Here is an 18,487-nt window from a genome sequence, read left to right as displayed (position 1 = left end):
ACAATCCAACCTTTGCACTTACTGCACTACGCGCAGCTCTAGGCACCCCACGCCCTGTGATACTGTCTTCGTGCAGTTCTAGTCATAGTGTGACCCATGTTATTTACCCAAGTCTTCCTTAATTAATCTCTATTAGCCGATTACTTAGATTAAATTCACATATAAGCAATCATACATGTAATTATCAATTGTGCGCAATAAATAACAGAGTAAAGTAAAGCATAACATCAACATACAGATTCAGGAATAGATGCACATAATAAACTTCTCTTTATTAGCTTTCAAATCCAAGTAAAAACCCACTTACAAACCCAACTCCACCTTGCACACTCAGATGCAAGGATCCGCGCACTCAGCTGCGGACTCTACTAGGCCTCTACGCACTCAGCTGCAGAGCCTATTCCTACTACTACAACCGAATACAGTTCAACTTTCCCCTGATGCTCTAATCATGCCTTCACATCTATCTATTACTTGCTTGCCTTCCTTCTTTACACTTAGAGCCTCACTTTATGTAGAAATTTTGAATAATTTAACACATATTCAACAGAGATTATCCTGATCGTGTACTATTGTGGAATACATACATAATACATAAGCTCCTCTACGTTGATCATCAATATAGCAGCATCAATAACAATAAAACATCAAGAGCATTCACACATTAACACAATAAGTAACCCGGGGAAAGCATCTCGCTAAAAACCCCAACTATCTGTATATTAATGATTGAGACCATGTAACATTACAAAGTACAATGCTTATCACAAGCAATCTAGTACCATCTCCACCTGTTACACACAATACAGCTCAGATCTGATCTCCAAATCTATTCCACTACTTGCCTGCCTCCACTGCTCAATACCTACTCAAGAATTGATTGAGAATGGTCTACCAAACTCGTATTTCACCTCCAAAGAATCACTCACAATGTGTAAGACGTGAGCAGAAGCTACAAATTGGGCAAATACATGAGCAAACTCATTGGCATACTCAATCCCTTGATTGTGCAAGATCTGATGCACAACTATAGTCACAACTGATAGCAATCTGATTCTCTAACACCTGTCCCTGCTGAACTGAACATGCACTGACATGCAACTGAGTTAACTGATGTATTCTATAGTTGTATTATGAGTTAATAATTAGTTTAACAACTCATCATTAGTCTATTTGCAGTTAGACTAACTACAAGCAACCCCTATCCTACCTCGGTGGTACTCGAATTTGCTCCTGGTGAGAGCCTTCGTCAGAATATCAGCATCCTAATCCTCCGTTGGAATGTATGAAAGCAACATGATCCTCCGCTGCACACAATCTCTGATATGATGGTACCTGATGTCAATATGTTTAGATCTATCATGAAATACAGGATTAGCCGAGAGTTTAATGCAACTTTGGTTATCACAGTAAATCACAGTAGGATCCAAATGAGAACCGAACAAACCAACCAGGATCTTCCTCATCCATATAACCTCGCATGCAACCAAACTTGCTGCCATATACTCAGCCTCCACTGAACTGAGTGCCACGGATCTCTGCTTCCTGCTGTACCAAGAAACTGTTGTCGATCCGATACTGAAGACCCCTCCTGATGTGCTCTTTCTGTCCGTTGGGCTCCCTGCCCAATCTGCATCCGTGAAGCCACATAGCTTCACCTCATCCTCCTGTCTGTACCACAAACCATATCTCGATGTGCCTCTCAAGTAGCGCAATACATGCTTGCCCACCTTCCAGAAGAGCTTGGTAGGCTTAACCATAGCTTGTGAAAGCTGGTTAACTGCATAGCATATATCGGGTCGTGTATTGACCAAATACATTAGCAACCCCACCAACTGTCGATAAACAGTGGCATCCACTTCTTCTCTCGAAGTGGCATCCTCCTTCCTCCAACCTCCAGGAAGAGGAGTATCAACAGGCTTGCAACCATGCATGTTGAACTTCTCCAGTATCTCCCGAGCATACTTGCCCTGACAAACAAACAGTCCACCACTGCAATGCCATATTTCCAATCCTAGGAAATAGTGAAGGAGGCCCAAGTCCTTCATCTCAAACTCTGTAGCAAGATCCTTCTTGCATGACAGTATCAACAGCTCATCACCCGTTAGAATCAAATCATCAACATACAGTACAATGATAAGCAACTTACCCTCCACCACAATCTGGTATAGGTTAGGATCTGCCTCGCTCTTGGAGAATCCAAGTCCTGTGAAATAGCTGTCTATCCGTGTGTACCAAGCACATGGTGCTTGCTTCAACCCGTACAACGCTCTCTTGAGCCTGCACACATGCGACTCGCTGCTGAAGACCTCAAAGCCTTCGGGCTGCTCAATGTACACCTCCTCCTCAATGACTCTGTTGAGGAACACAGTCTTCACATCCATCTGATGAATGTGCCATCCCATCTGCGCTGAGAGAGCAAGAATCGTTTGTATGGAAGAATACCTTGCGACAGGTGCAAAGGTCTCCTCATAATCGATCCCCTCAATCTGTGAAAAGCCTCGGGCAACAAATCTTGCCTTGTACTTCTCCACACTCCCGTCAGCTGCCTGCATAACTTTGTAGATCCATCTCGAACCCACCACTGATTTCCCTTCCGGTCTAGGAACAATCTCCCATGCACTGTTTCTGACAATAGAATCATACTCTTCCACCATGGCGTCTACCCATGCGAGATCCTCCACAACTTCCTCGAAAGAGGATGGCTCAGTCACAACACACTTTCTCATAAGAGCCATGTATCCAGTGTACCGATCAGGTGACTGTCTCTGCCTGCGTTGGGCTGTAGGTGGTCCTACAACTTTCTCTGCATCTTGAGCCAGTCGCTCAGCTTCTGTCAAGCGCTTTCGCCCTCTGATGGTTGGCGCTGCATGAGTGGTCTCTTCCACAACATGAACCTCATCCTGTGGCTAATCCACATCCTGAAGCTCATCCTTAGGAACTAATAGCTCCTCATCTGCATGCAAGTGTAGCTCCCTCTCAAGTGAACACTTCATGGCTTTCTCCTCCTAAAATTTTATATCCTGTTGCACAACAGTTTTATCACTGTCTGGCAAATACACACGATAGTTGTGGGGCGTATCAGTGTACCCCACAAATATCCCAACCTCTGCGGTCGGCTCCAACTTCTTCCTGGCATCCTTCGTCACATGCATGTAAACGTTAGCACCAAAAATCATCAAATGAGAAAGATCAGGCTTCTTACCAGAATAAGCCTCCTCGGGTGTACTCATGCCAAGTATCCTATGAGGACAACGGTTCTACACATAAACTGTTGTATTGCATGCTTCCGCCCACAAGTGAAGGGGTAGGCCCTGATCATGCAACATTTCCCGTGCAGCACCCACGATCGTTATGTTCTTCCGCTCATCTACCCCGTTCTGCTGTGGGTTATGGGGAGCTATGAGCTCTCTACGAATCCCTTCTGCCTTGCAGAAATCCTTGAACTCATCCAAGATGTATTCACCACCATTATTGCTCCTAAGAGCCTTCACCTTCTTCCCCGACTCCTTCTCGACCAATGCTTTGAATTCACAGAACTTTGAATATGTCTCGCTCTTCTTCTGCATGAAGAAGATCCAGCACTTACGAGAGAAATCATCAACAAAAATCACATAATACCTGTGTTTTGCTGTCGAAGCAACTAAGAAAGGTCCACACATGTCTGTATGAATTCTCTCAAGGATCATCGTGGCGTGACTATCCTTCTCGTGAAAGGTGGCTTTCACAAACTTCCCCAAAGTACACCCCTTGCACTGATCTGACTGTGCAAGTGTGCCTTTAGGAAGCCCTGTAGTGATCTTTTGCAGTATCTTCAAGGCTCCATGGTGAAGGTGACCTAATCTCCTGTGCCACAACTCGCCATCATCCTGGCTCACCAATCCTTCTGCCTTGCTTGCCATTGCTGCGCATCCATCTACATGCAACTGATAAAGGTTGCTCACTCGAACCCCTATCTTCCGGGTCTCACCAGTTGTCTTGCTGCGCAGGAAAGCCTTTCCCTCGCTGAAAACAACATCATACCCCTTGTCTTCTAACATCGCCACTGAGATAAGATTCTTCTTCAATCCTGGAACATGCATGACTTCCTTCAATACGAAGGGTTTACCAGACTCCCTCTCAAAGGAAATGGTACCGATACCGGTCGCACTGTATCTACCATCATCGCCCATCTCGATGTGCACTCCAAGATCTTTGTCCTCCAGATCAGAGAACAAATCTCTATCTCTCGTCATGTGAAAAGATGCAACACTGTCCAAGAACCACACTGATCCCATCACACTTGAAACCAAGCATGCGATCAATGAAAAATCAAGCTCAAACTGTGAGGCTAGAGCCTCTCCTGCTGAAGATCCAGCAGCCTGCTTGTTCTTCTTCTTCTGCGGACAATAAGTGGCATAGTGTCCGCGCTGGTGACAGTGAAAACACTTCACCTTGGACATGTCCTGCTTCTTGCCTTTCGCACCGGAATGAGAAGCTTTCTTGTTCTTCCCCTTCTTTGCTTTGGCAGCCAAAGCGCAATTCTCTTCATCAGATACCTTTGATGAAGATCCATTCTCACCTTTATTGTTTCTGAGTTTATCTTTGAGCACCAGGTCGCTCTTACTTTGGAATAACATTCGCAATCTGTTGAAAGACATTTTAACGACACTGCTGCAAATTCGAATTCCACCAGCAACGAACTCAACCGCTTCCGATCTAGAATTCGTGAGAACAAAATATTTCTCGTACAGAGATTGACTCTATGGGCATTCACCAGATATCTCACCTTCCAAAGGAAGGATGAATCCAGAGGCTACCTGGCCCGACTACAGACTCTGCCTGAAGAAATATAATGTAAACACTTCCTGAATAGTAGATCTGATGATCAATCCTCGCTTGATATCCTGTAAAAATCTCTTCTACAAATCAAGCACCTCTGATGCCATGTAGAAATTTTTCTACAATTATCTAGCTCGCTCTGATACCATGTATAAATTTTGAATAATTTAACACATATTCAACAGAGATTATCCTGATCATGTACTATTGCGAAATACATACACAATACATAAGCTCCTCTACGTTGATCATCAATATAGCAGCATCAATAACAATAAAACATCAAGAGCATTCACACATTGACACAGTATGTAACCCGGGGAAAGCATCTCGCTAAAAACCCCAACTATCTGTATATTAATGATTGAGACCATGTAACATTACAAAGTACAATGCTTATCACAAGCAATCCAGTACCAGCTCCACCTGTTACACACAATATAGCTAAGATCTGATCTCTAAATCTATTCCACTGCTTGCCTGCCTACACTGCTCAATACCTACTCAAGAATTGATTGAGAATGGTCTACCAAACTCGTATTTCACCTCAAAAGAATCACTCACAATGTGTAAGACGTGAGAAGAAGCTACAAATTGGGCAAATACATGAGCAAACTCATTGGCATACTCAATCCCTTGATTGTGCAAGATCTGATGCACAACTATAGTCACAACTGATAGCAATCTGATTCTCTAACACCTATCCCTACTGAACTGAACATGCACTGACATGCAACTGAGTTAACTAATGTATTCTATAGTTGTATTATGAGTTACTAATTAGTTTAACAACTCATCATTAGTCTATTTGCAGTTAGACTAACTACAACTAGTTTAACCAAGTCAAACTGAATACAACTCCATCAACTCCACCAAACTCAACTGATTGAGTTCTAACTAAAGTCATGCATGCAACAACTCAACTGACTCATAAGAAAAGCGTACTTCCTTTTGACAGCTGCATGGGCCACATCTGTAGCTCAAACTGAAGTGCTCCAAGAGAATAAGATCAAGTTTATAGTCCAAATATTATTATGAGACAATAATATTTGACTTTTCTATTTTTGACAACCAGTCTAAAAATAGACTTTGATCACCCACACTGTGGTCACCCACACTTTGGTCACCCACATTGTGATCACTCACACTGTGATCACTCACACTGTGATCACCCACACTGTGATCATCCACACTGTGATAAAAAATAGAACTTGCGCCATAATTTGCCTGCGGGCCCACTTAGTGAAGGCGACTCTTTTCACTAAGCTCCATCATCTTGTTCCAATCTCAACACTTTATTTATACAATCCCATGGTTCGTGGACCATGGGTAGGCCGACACAACTTTACAATAAATTACAATTCTTAGGGCGGAAAACCTTATGACTTGATTATACAATTCACCCTCCACGCCCGCACTTCACAGAGTCTTATAATACAATTGACCAAAACTCGGGCTTTAAACCCCAAAACCTATTGCGGGGGATCCCATGCCCAACAGGCCCCCAGCAAAATCATTGTGACTCATCCCAAGTCACTTTGCTGGTGCAGCGATCTTGGCACGGAGCCCCTCCAACTGTGCCTGTGTTGTGTGAAGGTCCGTAGCACACTGCTCTGCCATCTGCTGGTTCTGCTCTACTCTTTCTGCCGAATGCTCATTGTCAGGGGCAGATCCCTGTCTTAAGGCATGCATCAACTTCATTTGTGGGAACTTTCCTTCGATATTGATAGTGATGCAAAAGGTCTCATCAATCCACGGCTAACACTTGCTTTAAGTACTGCCTCTTTCTGTCGCGTGGCATCCACCTATTCCTTCAACACCTTCGCTTGTTGTGGCTTTGCTAACTACTAGGTCATGACAACTGTCTGTGTTATTTTGCGCACACTATCATACTACAGTTGGAGCTCTCGCACTTCTGTTTCTAAGTGTTGTATAGTGGGGTCCTCGTGTAATGAAGTGAGGACCACGAGGGATTCTTCCAACATTATAGTACATTCCTGCACTACCTGTCCTATTTCCTCCAACACCTTTTGGATAGCACCAACGCGTTGTTCCCTAAATTTTTGGGGCGTGGATGACTACGCCTTTAATCGCAGTTCGACAATCTGAACATTGAGGTCCTGCTGTATCCTCGTTGCTTCCTCCTTTTCCTCGCAGAATCCACTAGCCAATCTGTGAATTCGCACTCCTACTGGTAGGTTTGTCGCAATTTCTAGCTCTGGGGCACGACGACATGCTTCCTCTACTATTTGTTCCATCTGCTGATGCTATGCCAGCACTTCATCGCATTGTAGACTAAGCTGCTCAATGTTGATTCATTGTTCACTAAGCAATTGTATGGCATGTCCTTCCCTAGCTGTATCCTAACCAACTAGACTACAATGAAACCATTTGTTGTCTTAGTTGGGCCTAACCTAGGTTCAGAAGTGATTTAGCCAAGCAAATCCTGGTACTATTGGCCCTTTCGGCAACAATCTACAGAGCGCGGACTGAGGTCTCACCCAAAGTAGTATGGGAGGGTGCTGGAACTAGGTTTCTACACCCTGGGCAAGTTTGATATGTGGTGATTGGTACATGGTCCAACCTTCGCACTTATTGCGCTATGTGCACCTACGGGCACCCCGCGCCCTGTGATACTATCTTCGTGTAGTTCTAGTTGTAGCACGACCTATGTTATTTACCGAAGTCTTCCTTAATTAATATCTGTTAGCCGATTACTTAGATTAAATTCACATATAAGCAATCATACATGTAATTATCAATTGCACGTAGTAAATAACAGAGTAAAGCAATGCATAACATCAACATATAGATTCAGGAATAGATGCACAGAATAAACTTCTCTTTATTAGCTTTCAAATCCAAGTACAATCCCACTTACAGACTTGACTCCACCCTGTGTACTCAGCTGCAGGGGTCCGCGCACTCAGCTGCAGACTCTACTAGGCCTCTACACACTTAGTTGCAGGGGTCTGTGCACTCAGCTAGAGACCCTACTAGGCCTCTACACACTCAACTACAGAGCCTCTTCCTACTACTATGACCCAATACACTTCAACTTTCCCCTTATGCTCTAATCATGCCTTCACATCTATCTATTACTTGCTTGCCTTCCTTCTTTACACTTAGAGCCTCACTCTATTTACACAAACCCATTGTCCACAAACCATGGGTAGGCCAACACAACTTTACATTAAATTACAATGTTTAGGGTAGACAACCCTATGATTCGATTATACAATTCGTGCTCCGTGCCCGCACTTCGCAGAGTCTTATAATACAATTGACCAAAACTCGGGCTTTAAGCCCCAAAACCTACTACGGAGGATCCCATGCCCAATAAAGATAGAAAAAAGGGAGAAAAATAAGGTGGAAAGTTGAAACTGATTATGGAATTTCATAGGTGTAAAGAAAATTTTGGATTCATACTAAAGGGGTAAAACCCTTTTCCTTTGGATTCCTAACATTGGGGTTGAGTTTTGTAATCTATCACCCCAAATATTGAGGCACAATTTCAAAAGCAGCATGATGATGCATACTTAGCCAAGGAAGAAAGGAGGGGTAGCAAGCATGTTCTCTCATAGGTTAAAAAAATGGGCAACAAGTTTCCTCAACAATTGAGTAAGCATGGAAGATATTGAACACCAATCTCTTGGAATGAATGTTTGATTTATTGTAGGAGGGAAGAAACAGATAGTGGAGTTGCCCCTGCCATACATGCATGTGGTATTCCCTTTATAGAGTATTATGTCTCTATATTGGAAAGTCATGTTTAGAGTGGAGAATGAAGCACCCATTGGTTACAAGAGACAAATTTTGAAAAAGTATGCACCACCATTCTATAGAAGGAGAAGTTGTTGTGGACTAATACATCAAACCAACCATCAATAAATTTGATAGTATGTCTCCTTCAAGCCCATACTTCTTTAGAGAAATAAATGCTTCAAATGAAGAGAAGAGCATTGAATGGATGGTTGAGACTTAAAAAAGTAATTGATATTTAAAATCATGGCTACAATATTTGACTATGGATATTGATGCTATACAACAAAAATGTGTTCTTAAACAAATCCCATACAACCAAGATGTAGGTGTCTACAACTCACAAAATGAAAAACATGTGAATTTTCCAAAATGCTAGAAAATTTAAAAAATAAGTAGACAAAAGTAAAGATGTGGATGTGCCATAAACTTATACAGAGGTTATGCCATAAAGCCCTTTTAAATCAAGATTTTTGAGGCCTTTTTTATTTTTTAACAATGATTTTAGGCGAGATTTTCCCTGAACTTGTATAGGGCATATTTTTTGTTGTACCTTTCAATATAGAGACAAATACAATACAAGCAATCATATGTTGACCATATTGTATATGTACAATACAGAAAATGTGCAAAAAAATAAATACCCCAAGCCCAAACTAGGTTGTATGGTGACTATGCTTCAAATGTCATGCAAGTTATCATAGACAATGCAAGGTCACACAAAGAAATTGATGCAATCATTGAGTAGGTATGACCATATGTTTGGGACACCATGTGCAGTTCATAGTTTGAATCTTGCTTTCAAAGCTATTATTGTTGAAGTTGCACAAACGAAAAAATATTTTGATGGAGCAAAAGAAATATAATTTTTTATTATGAAGGACCAACATGCATAAACAATGTGTAGACAATTTCCCAAGCTCCAACTTCTTAAGATTGGAGAAAATAGATATTCATCACACCATGTCTTGATTTGCCTATCCAGCACTTGGGGTTGCTTTGTCTTTTATGGCAGTTTGTCCTAAGTGGAAAACATGGAGATCACCCAACACTGAGAAAAAGTAATGCACATCGGAACTATCATTCTCAATTAGGCTTGTTGGGGTTAGATTGAGTAGTTTCTTTCCCTATTGAAGCCATAGTTGATCTATTACAAACTTTGTGATATAGATAATGTAGATTAAGACAAAGATTGGTTCATATGTACATTTATTTTGGATACGAGAGAATGAGCTACAAGAATAGCAGGGATCGAATTGTCAAAACAACTGTGACAGAGTTCAATCCTATGACCCAATCAATACAATATTGTGTAGCTACAGTGTAACATTGTATGATGAACACTACGATTTCATAATGATTTACAAATGGAGTGTAAATATTCTTGGATGTCAAACCTCCATGACAAGCTATGTATATGTTTAGTTCTTGGACAAATTGGTTGGACATGCAATAATATCAAACCTGAGAATGAATGTTGGTGTAATTATTTGGATATAGGCTGCTAAGTGAATAGATCCATGTGAAATTCTTTCCATTGTCCTTTCAAATTCATTGTCATAGAGTATATTCTTATTCATTGCTGGAAATGAAGTTGTCTTCCATATATCAAATGGAACAACATTAGCCAGTCTATAACAAATTGCTAACAAAGAACATCACACCACTGAGCCTAACAACATCTTTATTATCAGAAATTCCAGTTTGATTTTAAAAGCCAACACATGAGAAGCTTGGTCATATTTTAGCCTTTTCTATCTTTTCTAGTCATAATGATGAGCTCAGAACTTCCAGACTATGTCCATTTGTGGTCCCTTTACTGCTGCCAATAATCTCAGCATGTGTGCAAGTGCTAAGTCATTTTTCCTTTGGGACTGTGGACATGTTTCAAAACACTAAGACAAATTTTGCGAGCACATCATCCTCATAATTTCACACATACTAATTCATGTGTCTAGGATCATGTTACTATAATCCATAAAACCATGAGTGGAAAGAAAATATGCATCAAGACAAACTATCTACATCAAAATGAAATGTACATGCATCACCATGGTCAACCTAAAACAAGAAGCATGAGATCATCAAGAATCAAACCATCAAAGAAAAGATCGAAACGATGTAGCAGAGGGTTTTTTACCATCATCAACAAACTATTGTACATCTACATGAGCAATATCATCTCAAAATTGGGCATCACTACATTTCGGAAGGAGAATTGTTGCTAGGATGTACACCTCAAGATGAAGTACCAATAATGATGACCTCATCTAGCAAGGGAAGGCTGGAAGAAACATCCAAAGGAGAGGATGGACTAGATAATGAAGTAATCTAGATTGTACAAATTAAACCACTCAAACTTATAATTTTAACAAACATCTACTCAATTTTGGACAAAATCTACCCAGAAAATATTCAGAGAAAAAAATAAAAAAAAGTAGTTATAATACAACATTCTAAAGCCATTTTAACCCTGTTGATGACATCCCTTCTCCTTTCTCTCGCAATGAGTGCCATATGTGGAGCCACTTAACCTCCATAAGCTTTAGATAGGCATCCTTATCTAGATGGAAGATTTTGGGAATATCCTTAAATCTGATAAACAGAAGCAAGGTCAATTGTTTGACTTTGTTGTTGTCTTTGGAGTTTCAGGATGTTCTAGGAATTTACAATTTGGATAAGTAATTGTTTGATCTCAATGTTGTTCTTAAGATCCCAGAATATTCCCCAAGTCTACAATTGAAATGTTGATCCCAAATATTCCCCAAGTCTACAATTGAAATGTTGATCCCAGAATATTCCCCAAGACTACAATTGAAATGAGTTCAACAACTTTAGATTGCCTAGGTATGTTAGCTTCTTCCACCAAAGTTTAGGATGGCTTAATTTTTTGGAATTCATGAATTAAGGGTGGCAGCTAAACCTCTTTATCATTTGTAGAAAATATGTCATTACTGCCCTTATTACAGCCCACATATTATCTGAGAAACACCAAAGGGTAGAAGCAGAGATATTGGTGTTAGATTGATCTCTTCATGCACATGGAGGGGGCCCTAGTCAAGTTGGTCCCAAAATGTCTGTAGTAGTTTCTAGATAATATCAATCCATTGTATCCTCACGCTCTCTATAGTTTCATATATACAGATCCAAATCAACATGTTAAACAGATGGGTGTATTGTGTGAAGTTTCACATCAACTCAAACTGAAATTGCTCACCATCAATCTGTGGTGGGCCACATAATATTGATATGGGTGATTTGTAGTTGAGATTATAGGTCATGAGAGCCTGCACTGGATTGGAGGCCTAGATTGCCAAATAATTCTAATCCTCTATCATTCCACAAGTGTAAGGTTTGTCTGTAACCCCAATCCCCTTGTGCCATCAATCATTTGTTTGAAGAACTAAATTTTTGCAAGGTTGAAAAAGAAATCTATTAAGGGAAATTGTGTTTTGGATTTACAAATGGTTAGTAGAGGCATTGTCAACCCTATACTGGGCAACTAAGTAAATATCATAACAATGAAGGTATTGCCAAAGCAGAGGCATTGTCAACCCTGTAATGGGAATCTAAGTTGGAATGGTAATAGTGAAGGCCTTGCCAAAGCAGAGGCATTGTCAACCTTGTAATGGTCAACTGCAGAGGCATTGTTAACCCTGTAATGGGAAGATTTAAGCAGGGGCATTGTCAACCTTGTAAGGGGCATCTAAGTAAGTATTCTTGCCAAAGAAGGGACACTTCCAACTCTGTAATGGGCATATAAGTAGGGTTATTCTTATTTTGGATTATGTTTTGAAGAATTTGCTGCTAAAAGAAAAAAGTTGTCTTGAACTTTACTATTCCAGAGGATATCATCAATTGTACTAAATTGCTAAATTAAATTGGGAATATGAGAGTCAACATTAGCTTTTCTAAATCACTTCAGCAAGTCAACATTAGCTTTGCTAAATCACTTAAGCCCTTGGGTCACAATTAAAAGAGAAATTTATCTATCAAATTGTTCTACAGGATGTCATCAATGGTTGAATCAAATCGAGAATCTATGAGTCAACATCATTTTTGATAAATCTCTTAAATCCCTTGAGTCACAATTAAATGGGATTTATTTATTTGTCAACATTCGATTTGATGTGAAGAATATGCTGCAGCATCCAAATATTCATCTAGTTCACATCTCGACTATAACTTTTCCTAGTTGATGGCTTCCAAGAGGGCACTACCAATCGGCATTAATGTATAAATTGACTCCCAAACCCATTTAGGCTCTTGGATCTATTACCAGTGTTATTTTATCTTTCTTGACTTTTAATTCGCCATTGCTTGTTCTACTTCTACGTTTTATGATAATTAGACATTAGGAAATGATGTAGTGACTTATAGCACTAAGATAGAAAACCATGCCATCCATATGTTGGACATTAGGGGATTAGTTAGAGAGTTACAAAATTAAGACATATAGTCATTTCATCACTATGGTTTGGATTATCCATTGGAATTGTGACTCAGATTCAAAAATAAATATATTTTTTCCACTCACACTGCCCATTTTTTCCCACCAATGGACATTGTTGTTATATAAATTAGATTAAGTTGAAAAATCCAAACAAATTTCTTTACATTAAATCTATTCATGTAGTTTTGTTTTTCCATTCCTATCACCTATTTTTACTTACTGGTGTAGATTAGAGTTTAGTGTGTAAACTAAATTGACTTCCAAACCCATTTAGGCTCTTAGATATTTTACTAGTCCTCTTTTGTCTTTCTCGAGTTTTAATTCTTCTTGGATGGTTCTACTATTATGATAATTGGAAGTTAGGGAAAACATTAAAAAGTTATAGCATTATGACACATAGCCATCCCATCCATATGGATTGCACATTAGGCAATGGGTTAGCGAGTTACAGTGTTAATATGGATTTCCACCAATGATGAATCTTGTTTATTAAGTCCTAGCAGGAAGGTTTAACAGAGGGGAGTTTTCCTTCATCGTCATGTCTGTGGAAATTTTCTCTATAACAATAGTGTCAATTCTTATCCCTTCATTTACATATTTTTTATCACTGATTGCGAGCAGTATTGGTTGTATTTTAGGGTTTGTATTTCCTACTCTGTTTCATATGCATTCTTGTTGGCATGATTTATCTCTAATATGTATCCTTGTTGATGCCTTTTCTCATTGTATTCGGCATTGTCTTTGGCATTGGTGGGTCATTTTCTTCTATTACTCAAATACCAAATAAAAATTCTTGTAAGTGGCCACGACGGACTTTCCAAGGCATGTCAAGAACATGAAATCCTAATAAGCATGGAGTTATATTTGAGCCTTGTGCTTCATAAGCTCAAAACCAAAATTAATGTAAAGATGTAATATTATCAACTGCCAAAATCAAAAGTGCAGTGCTTGTATTTATCAAATGGCCTGTGTTGCTATCAATGTAATTACAACATTCAACATGAATTTATGGTTCTTAATATGGATTGTAAGTGTTTTTATTGGATATCATTCAGTGCTATCATTTTATGATAATGATCTTATTGAAGTTGTAGGTAGAAGCACATAGTTTGTTGGCTAAGGCTTCTGTAAATGGGAAAGAAACTTTTAATGGCAAAAGAATAGTTGTACTCTCTTCAAATATTATGATCATAGCAAGGGTAGGACTAGCAATTTATTTATTTGGTGCTTTCTATATGTGTATTCCTTAACCAATGATCATCTCTTCTTATATCTGCTACTGCCTAAGGAATTATAAAAATATAGAGACTCAGATTGTGTAGTCCAATAGATAGACATGAGTGACATTAGCTTCAGACAATAAAGAACTAATAAATAAACCATATGTTGTCAGTTGCAGCCAGGAAGCAATGGTATGATGTCTATCAATGAACTTCAACAATGGTCCATGCCTATGATGGGAGAGAGCAGACTTATTAGAGGAGTGTCATTCTGCAAAAAAAGCAAATGAATCAGGGTACCTCAAGTCCTTTGTTTGAGTTAATTGTTTAACCATCTTAACTAGAGGCATGCTTAATGGATTTCTCTATGAAGACAACTAGATTTAAAAGTTCATTTCTCTAACAGTATTTGAATAAGAAGTGTATTTGTTCAATCTAATATTTATAACCATTGCAACATAAGTTATGGTCACTTAGCCTGCAAATTTTTCTGAGTATCACTGCTAAGAATATTTTGAGATGCCATGGACCTTCAAGAAAAGTTGTGGAAGTTGATGGTTGTTCATAGGGATTGTAGAATGCAAGTTTCAATTGGAACTACCCAACCGAAACTACTAAAGCTATCCCTTCCCACCAATTTCCAATGATGACTACCATCATTAATATCATTAGTGTGGGCTTGGGTGAGATTACACTTTTTCCTGTTGGTCTTTAAAGTCATTTTAGTGGTAGATGATGAGTCCAAATATCTAGGATAGATATATGTACATATGCATGTACCTTTTTTCTTACAGTCTCTAAGTAGAGTTTCAGATCCATAGATCTTGATAGAAAGTAAATATCTAGTTCCTTCACCTCATAGAATAAACATACATATCCTTATTACAAGTGATGATGCTAAGAATTTTGAACAAAATATCAGTTGGACTTTTAGTACCTCAGAATGTGTCCAGCAAAGTATCATAAATGGCAACATCAAGCAGAGAAGATCTGGGGGCAAGTGGATATTTGAGCAGTGGTTACTCTCCCAAACTGGGTATATTATACATAACCAAGACAAGAAAGAGGAGTAGATCAAGAATGAAAAATGGGTCTCCTGGTTAGGTTTCTAGCAACATAGCCAGCATTTGTAAAGGAGAGAGTGGAGAACATATGAAGCTTGTGACCAATCTTTTCATCACATAGATGAGTTTATGAGCAAGTTCCCGTTCAAGTGACCCTAGCGATGACACCAACGACCAATGCCTGCAAACATGGGCCTGCACTGGATTGGAGACCTAGATTCCAAAATAATTCTAATCCTCTATCAATCCACAAGTGTAAGGTTTGTCTGTAACCTCAATCCCCTTGTGCCATCAATCATTTTTTTGAAGAATTAATTTTTTGTAGGGCTGAAAAACAAATCTATTAAGGGAAATTGTGTTTTGGATTTGCAAATGGTTAGTATAGGCATATTCAACCCTGTACTGGGCATATAAGTAGATATCGTAACAGTGAAGGTATTGCCAAAGTAGAGGCATTTTCAATCCTATAATGGGCATCTAAGTTGGTATGGTAATAGTGAAGGCCTTGCCAAAGCAAAGGCATTGTCAGCCTTGTAATGGCCAACTGCAGAGGCATTGTCAACCCTGTAATGGGAAGATTTAACCAGAGGCATTGTCAACCTTGTAATGGGCATCTAAGTAAGTATTCTTGCCAAAGCAGGGACATTTCCAACTCTGTAATGGGCATCTAAGTAGGGTTATTCTTATTTTGGATTATGTTTTGAAGAATTTGCTACTAAAAGAAAAATGTTGTCTACAACTTTACTATTCCAGAGGATATCATCAATTGTACTAAATTTTTGAATTAAATTGGGAATATGAGAGTCAACATTAGCTTTTCTAAATCACTTCAGCGAGTCAACATTAGCTTTGCTAAATCACTTAAGCCCTTAAGCCCTTGGGTCACAATTAAAAAATAAATTTATTTATCAAACTGTTCCAGAGGATATCATCAATGGTTGAATCAAATCGAGAATCTATGAGTCAACATCAGCTTTGATAAATCTCTTAAACCCCTTGAGTCACAATTAAATGGAATTTATTTATTTGTCAACATTAGCTTTGCTATGAAGCAGAGGCTGCAACATCCAAATATTCATCTAGTTCACATCTCAGCTACAACTTTTCCCAGTTGACGACTTCCAAGAGGGCACTACCAACCAGCATTAATGTATAAATTGACTTCCAAACCCATTTAGGCTCTTGGATCTATTACCAGTGTTATTTTATCTTTCTTGACTTTTAATTCGCCATGGCTTGTTCTACTTTTAAGTTTTATGATAATTAGACATTAGGAAATGATGTAGTGACTTACAGCATTAAGACAGACAACCATGCCATCCATATGTTGGACGTTAGGGAATTAGTTAGAGAGTTACAACATTAAGACAGATAGTCATTTCATCACTATGGTTTGGATTATCCATTGGCATTGTGACTTAGATTCAAAAATAAATATATTTTTGCCACTCACACTACCCATTTTTCGCACCAGTGGACATTATTGTTATATAAATTAGATCAAGTTGAAAAATCCAAACAAATTTATTTACATTAAATCTATTCATGTAGTTTTTATTTCCAGTGCTATCACCTATTTTTGCTTACCGGTGTATATTAGAATTTAGTGCATAAACTAAATTGACTTCCAAACCCATTTAGGCTCTTAGATCTTTTACTAGTCCTCTTTTGTCTTTCTCGAGTTTTAATTCTTCTTGGATGGTTCTACTGTTATGATAATTGGAAGTTAGGGAACAAGTTAAAAAGTTACAACATTATGACAGATAGCCATCCCATCCATATGGATTGCACATTAGGCAATGGGTTAGCGAGTTACAGTGTTAATATGGATTTCCACTGATGATGAATCTTGTTTATGAAGTCCTAGAAGGCAGGTTTAGCAGAGGGGAGTTTTCCTTCATCATCAAATCTGTGGCAATTTTCTCTATAACAATAGTGTCAATTCTTATCCCTTCATTTGCAGATTTTTTGTCGTTGATTGGGAGCAGTATTGGTTGTATTTTAGGGTTTGTATTTCCTACTCTATTTCATTTGCATGCTTGTTGGCATGATTTATCTCTGATATGGATCCTTGTTGATGCCTTTCTCATTGTATTTGGCATTGTCTTTGGCATTGGTGGGTCATTTTTGTCTATTACTCAAATCTGTACCAAATAAACATTCTTGTAAGTGGCCAGGGCAGATGTTCCAAGGCATGTCAAGAACATGAAAGCCTAATAAGCATGGAGTTATATTTGAGCCTTGAGCTTCACAGGCTCAAAACCAAAATTAATGTAAAGATGTAATATTATCAACTGCCAAAATCAAAAGTGTAGTGCTTGTATTTATCAAATGGCTTGTGTTGCTATCAATGTAATTACAACATTCAACATGGATTTATGGTTTTTAATATGGATTGTAAGTGTTTTTATTGGATATCATTTAGTGCTATCATTTTATGATACTGATCTTATTGAAGTTGCAGGTAGAAGCACATAGTTTGTTGGCTAAGGCTTCAATAAACAAGAAAGATACTTTTAATGATAAAAGAACAGTTGCAGTCTCTTCAAATATTATGATCATAGCAAGGGTAGGACTAGTAATTTATTTATTTGGTTGCTTTATGTATATGTATTCCTTAACCAATGATCATCTCTTCTTATATCTGCTACTGCCTAAGGAATTATAAAAATATAGGGACTCAGATTGTGTAGTCCAATAGATAGACATGAGTGACACTAGCTTGATACAATAAAGAATTGATAAATAAACCATATGTTGTTAGTTGCAGTCAGGAAGCAATGGTATGATGTCTATCAATGAACTTCAACAATGGTCCATGCCTATGATGGAGAGAGAATAGACTTATTATATGACTGTCATTCTGCAAAAAAGGCAAATGAATCAGGGTACCTCAAGTCCTTTGTTTGAGTTAATTGTTTAACCATCTTAACTAGAGGCATGCTTAATGGATTTCTCTATGAAGAAAACTAGATTTAATAGTTAATTTCTCTAATATTATTTGAATAAGAAGTGTATTTGTTTAATCTAAGATTTATAGCCATTGCAATAGAAGTTATGGTTACTTTGCCCGCAGATTTTTCTGAGTATCACTACTAAGAATATTTTGAGATGCCATGGACCTTCAAGAAAAGTTGTGGAAGTTGATGGTTGTTCATAGGGATTGT

Source organism: Pinus tabuliformis, chromosome 5_1 (assembly GCF_031772625.1).
Source record: "Pinus tabuliformis cultivar Carrire ecotype Pingquan chromosome 5_1, CPIR1, whole genome shotgun sequence".
NCBI lineage: Eukaryota > Viridiplantae > Streptophyta > Pinopsida > Pinales > Pinaceae > Pinus > Pinus tabuliformis.
Note: the sequence above shows the minus strand (reverse complement) of the source record.